Genomic DNA, 6,818 nt, shown 5'->3' on the forward strand with positions numbered 1-6,818 from the left:
TAAATAAATAGAATATATCCAAACGTAGGGCGCTCTACTCTGATCCTCGTCCTGATTCGTTGCTGTTCTGACAACACAGTAGTTTTCCCGCCCGATGTAGAAACAGCAGAGGTAGCACCAGACTGCTGGGCAGACCGAACCACACTCCTGACACCAGCACATCACACCTGACATGCTCGCTCACTGCCAAGGAGTCATAGAATGAAAGAACAAGTATGTTTCCCCCGAACCGGAACAAATGAGTTCCATTATGGCCGTGATGATGTGAAGCGCCCTCATCTTGGACCGGTCGACCCTCTGCCTGTCCCCGCCCACTTCCCCCGGCCCCGGATGAATCAGAGCGCGGAGAACCGAGAGGCTGCAGAAAGAGATGACAGCTATGGCGGAAACCGAGACACAAAGAAATGGGACGGTGCTGTTCCCGATGTTTATGCCAAACAATCCAAGAAAAAACAGCCAAACGCACCCGATGGCGACGTTCCTGATTCTGACCCCGCCCCTCTCCCTCAGCCGCAGGTAGGTGATTGGATGAACAACGGCCAGGTGGCGCTCCACACAGGTGAGGATGTGAAAGGGAACCTGTGCGTTCGTGCTGGCCGAGAGGACGTACGCACCGACCATCATCAACCGTGGCCCTATGGAAAAGTTATATAATCCTTTAAACGGGGCATATCATTGAACTTTTCAGGTTCATAGTTGTATTTTGGTTTTCTACTAGAACATGTTTACATGATTTAATATTAAAAAAATACATTACTTTTCTTATACTATATATAAATGAATGAATATACCTCTGTTTGAAAGACTCTGTTTTAGCGACTGTCTCTTTAAGACCCCCGGTGTTCTCTGATTGGCTCTGATCAGATTTGCATGTTTTCGGCAGCACCTTAAAAACTGACTGGATTGTTTTACGTCACCGTTTGTGGGTTGGTAGCCACTCAGGAACCCAAATGTATGTGAAAAGGTGAGTTAATAATGATTTGTCCACTTTAGGTACAGAGTGGTTGCTCATGCGACGTATCTTTGGAAAGCTAAAATTATTGTGATTTGATTGATGCAAACTTTTTTAGGACACAAGCTCAACAGCATTTACAATCAACGCCTTTGTCAGACCACCAACAAGCAAACAAACTATTATAAAATAGAGGCAATTCACCTGAAATGTGTTTACCACACATTGATAACATCTGATCAAAACAGTTCTGTTACATCGGCAAAGGTCCAGACTAATTAAACAAATTAGTTGGCAGATGTGCAAATCTGAAAAGGTAAACAAAGAGGATAGCACATCACATTTACATAGAAACAATTACATTTAAACCTTTAAAAACCAACCTATTTTTAAGCCTCTGCTCGAAAATTGCATACCCAAACTAAAAAGGGTGTTTCTCTTCAACCGCTAGGGCTATTTCAATAATTTTGGTTATAATTAAAATGCTACCGATTTTATTCAGATGTGTAAATATCAGTATATATGTTACTGCTTAAGAATAAATGAAGGAAAATAAAGAAAAGGTTTCAGGTCCGCCTAGAAAAAAAACACTTTCAGGATGATTATTTCTTTGAAATGATGCAGCTGTAAGGTCAAACCCAAATTATAGCACAATATGTGAACATTCTCTCTGCAAAGGTTGACTTTGATAAAGTGAAGCTGAACAAAGTTAGAGAGGGTCTTAGAAAATTCAGACTAGGTCTGATTGGGGCCTATTGGGGCCCATTTTGCACCATTTGAATGCTATTTGATTTTTCTCATGTACCAAACCATATATTGCACTTGTATATTACTGATGGTGTTCAATACATTCAAATACAGCAGTTTTGGGCTTTTATAAAAAAAAAATACAACAAAATACATACAATACATACAAAAACCTATGATTTACAGTTTTATATAAACATGGGGGAGTGGTTTGGTACATAAAACACATGAAATCAGAAATACAAGCCAAGGCTATATGAGTAGCATGAATACATTATTTGACAATTACCTTTCGTCTCATGAGGACAAATAAGCCTGAAAGCCGTTCAAATCATGCAGTAAAACATTTTTGAATAAAAATCCACGAGTTTTGGTGTCATCAAGGTAACGTGATATGCCAGTGCAGTCTGATTCGTATTTACATAATTTCAAGCCCTTGTAGCCTCTCACATTAAAACATTCGACCAGTCCAGAATCATGGCATGTTGATTAGTTTTGTGCACAGAGACACAAATTATAATATGTTCCAGTGCAAAAACTATGCCAATGGAAACTCAATGCACACCCTTTAGGAGGTGGATGGGTCCAACAAACACATGACTTTCAACTACGAGACCGTCTTCCAGACCTGTCTTCCAGAAAAAGGAATTTGTGACCTATGTTGGAAAATGCCTCTCATAGCCTCGCAGGATATACATTTTCTGTCGTATTGTTAACAAAATTGAACTTGGACTACATAAGGCTTCATGCTGTGGTCTCGTGTTTTCGGGCAAATAAGTCACATTATCATCTGCAGGCATTTTCCAAAAGAAATATAAACTGTCTACTTATGTTTCTTCAAATGTCTATTACTCAATGCCAGTAGCACGCAGAGTGATTCTGACTGTTGCAGAAAAAAACTAAGTATCTTACTTTTCCAATGAGACCAAAATCATATATGTCCTCATAATGGTCTCAGAACAGCTTTCAAATGACTTTGGCCATGCCTTGGATGGGCATTTTAGGCTAATTTTACAGGAATGGAGAGGTTAAAACCACACAGTGAGGGATTAAAGATGCAAACTTCCCATTGAAGGTCAACACATTGAAATAATTAGGATGTTCTACTCTGATCCTTGTCCTGTTTTCCTGCTCTGTGTAGAAACAGCAGAGGTAACACCAGACTGCTGGGCAGACAGAACCAGAATGCAATGATGAGCACCACACAACCATCTCCCATCGCCTTCACGACATGCCAGTAAATGCCCATGCAAACCATAAGACCAAAAAACCTCAACAGCAGCACTCCCATTATGGCCGTGATGGTGTGAAACACCCTCTGCTTTGACTGGCCCACCCTCTCCTTGACCCCGGCCCTCTCTCCCGGCGATGGACGAGTGAGGGTGCGGAGGACGGAGAGGCTGGCGAAGGAGCTGACCAACAAGGAAAAAGAAAAGAGGCAGGAAAACAGGATGACGGGGATATCAGGCATGTGCACATACATAATTCCCATCCACACGACACACAGCAGCCAAACAAAACCAATGCTGATATTTCTGATCCTCACTCCGCCGGTCTTCTTGAGGCCCAGGTAGATGACGGGGTGAACAACAGCCAGGTAGCGCTCCAGGCAGGTCAGGCAGTGAAACAGACCCTGTCCAGGTAGGATAATGGAGAAACTGAAAAACCCAAACACCATAACCAGCCAATTTCTCACGTAGATGCCAAATAAGTACACGGCCATTCCCATCATGGAGCAAAGCTCCATAGCCACCATGTGGTAGGTGAAGAGGTCGACGTGGCTCGCCACCGTGCTCGTGGAAGTGGGCCGCCGCCGCCGCCATCCTTGGAATCCTACGTAGAGGACCCGGGCGGAGAGAGGGAGGAGGAGGAGGATGTTGGTGATGGCAAAGGAAGTGAAACCGTAGAAACCAATTGGGGAGTTGGAACACACAAATCTGGAGGAAGAGTTCGATGAGGAATGAGGTTGGTAGGCATCGAGGGAGGAGGACGAGTTGAGAGACATTTGTGACGTCTGAAGAAAGAGAGAAACAACTGACATCAGAGAAAATAAAAGGGAGAGAATTCATTTCGCAAAAGAATGTGACGTAATACTTTTTCTTGCAATTTTCCTCATATCTGTACCTGTCTCATTCCTCATTACAAGTGAAAATGTATTGAAGATAGATGTACGTTTTTAAAATTGACATGTTTTTTATCGACTGGAATTTTGCTTCAGTCCCTATTTGTTGGCATTTATCCTATTCAAAATGAAGATCTTCACTGAGTGACAGTTTACTCCCTCGCACATACCTGTATTAATGAGGTGGTCTAGCAGAAATATAACAGCATCATGAATTACATTTACATAACCTCAATAACACAAAATCATATTTTCCCCAATTTTTTAGGGCGATACCTTCATAGAATATGATGACAGCCAATGAGAAACTTCATGTGAAAACCTTAAAGCTTCAAAATGTAAAAATGTCATAATTGTCTAAGACATTTGGGAGACAAGGAGAGACGAGTGTGGATTTAAAATTGTGGTTTCTGAAAACTCAAACCCAGCCAATTGTAAAGACATTGAGAAACATTCCACTCCAGTCACGTAAATAAAACTGTCAAGACCCGGTGTGTGGTGCGCAGAGACTCAGGTGCAGAGGAAAGAGACCGGAGGCGGGTTTGAGCGGGAAAAATCCAAAACATACTTTACTTAGTCAAAATCTCAGAACAAAACTAGGAACCGGCCAAATGCAAAGCTAACAGAGTACAACATGAACACACAGGAAACAAAGACAAGTATATATAGGAGGGGGGAAACACAGGTGAAGGGAATCACAATCAAGAGACACACAACCACACAATTAACACAACCCACAGGGCGTTAGAGAACTGAGATGTGCGTTATTGCTTTGAATTAAGAGGTCATATGGATAAACGTACATCCTAAAGAATTAAACAGCATATCCTGCATCATATCATATGTTGTGTTAGCTCGTATGGGAGGTCTTGATTAGCTCGATATACACAAATCAATCAATCACACAGTAGGTAGCAGGTGACTTTTTCACTTCTAGAACTGGCAACTAAGTGCATGCATGTTGGTTAAAGGAGACCCACCTGGACAGAAGGACTTGTTTCTGGGCTGCTGCACACAGGTGTCCGTCAGAAGAGGGATTACGTTGTGTGTGATGTGTGCAAAGAGGCAAATAAACACGACGGGTGTGTATTTGCATGTCACAAAACCTCTCCTCTTGAAATGCTGCACGTTTTCCGGGTCATCGAGCCTCATAAGTCCAACATAAACCAGCAAAGAAGTGCAACTATTTTACTCCCAAACTATGTATCTACAAATTTGGTGATAAGAAAAAACATACAATTACAATTAAATCAACAATCGAAGAACATTACGCGTATTAGATAACAAAATAAATGTAATTGAAATCTGTTTCAGCTCCAGAGAAAACGTATTGCAATTAAATTAGTTATTAATCAATATGTTGGTGATTACAAATATAATATTTTCTATAAAATACATATATGTAGATTATAATTATGTTCGTCGGTTCCAATTTTTATTCAGATTAAATTGAATAACTTTTAATTCAAGTTTGACAGTAGTGATTATTCCTATGCTGTTGAGGTTTACATTGTTTTATTGCCCAGTTAAAAACATTTTTTTAGAAAAGTGATCAGAATTTACAAAACGTTGAATTGTATTCAAAATACAAAATGCATACATTTTTAGCAGGGTAACTAGTAATCTGTAAGGTGTTACATTATAAAAGTAACCTTCCCAAGAAGGATGCATGATGCTGTAGATGTTTACGGTTGTGTTAATTTAGTTTAATCTAAAGCAATAAAATTCAATATGAACATTAACCCAGCAGTAATATTTATTAAAGCCATTAAATATGATAATTTAACACTAACATGGAACAATGTTCTGCAGAATGAGCCTCTGGATGGAGGAGGAGTTACAGGAATGTTAATGTATGCAAATGAAGAATTATCTTATTAAATAATGTTTGTTTGCAGACATTTCCAGAACATAAATCTGAACATTGAACAAAACCAGGTTCAAAATGTTTCATTTTGTTGCCATATTAGAGTCAAAGGTTTTTAAAGAGAGAATTTTATAATTATCTTTGCATCACAAAATCGATTTTTACCATGTTTTTAGTCATTAAAGTATCTATTTGTTTTTCTTTAATATTCATTTATTTATTTTTCCATTTATTTTGTAATAGTTTTTTTATGTATTCTTAAGTATATTTATTCAATATTTATGTTGTGTATTAATTGGTTTATGAATGTATTCTTTATTTTGACTTTATTTATTCAGCCAAACGTATTAATTTCTGCATTCTTTTTTAATACATAATCTAAATATCACATAATAATAATAAGGGGGCTGTCGTGGGGTCAACTCTCGTCACCCATTGGTCGATGGACGGCTTCACAGGTGGAGGTGCGCCTCATCAGCGCGCTACCGTCTGAAACATAAACAAATTCACTCGTTCATCAGCAGCTAAAGTCTGAAAATCCACTCCTGGTTTATTTCAGCCGAGTTTCCAATTTCCCAACGATGCAAATCTGTCCATCCGTCAAAATGAACAGAATTCAAATATCTTCATGTAATCGATGATCGGTGTGTTTTCAAAGCAAATGAAGTGATTTAGCCCAGAGGTCATGCAAATAACCAGAATAACAGCAGAGGGGCTTTAAATGTATTTTTATATATTACTGATGCAGACTATATACATATATGATACCGATAAATCCATGTGCGGCTGATGTTTATTTGTTTTTTACACTTTATTGTACACGTTTAATTCCTGAGGTATTTGCGACTAACTTGTAGTTCTTCACAACGGCCACAAGAGGAGAGCATCTCATCGTTCAGGTTCAGCCTCACAAAGTGAAGTCTGGATCATTTTATCTCATAATACATCTCAACTTTCTGATAATATCTGTGAAATATCCATAAAAGTGTATTTTCATATCACAACTCTGAAGGAGGTGTCGTACTTCTCATCCTGTGATACTTATACATCGTACATATACAACTTATTTTAACTCTCCAACAAGGAATTAAATGAAATAATGTGCATTTTATTATTGTTTATTTCATGTT

The sequence above is a fragment of the Taurulus bubalis genome (genome assembly GCF_910589615.1).
Source record: "Taurulus bubalis genome assembly, chromosome: 3".
NCBI classification, from domain to species: Eukaryota; Metazoa; Chordata; class Actinopteri; order Perciformes; family Cottidae; genus Taurulus; species Taurulus bubalis.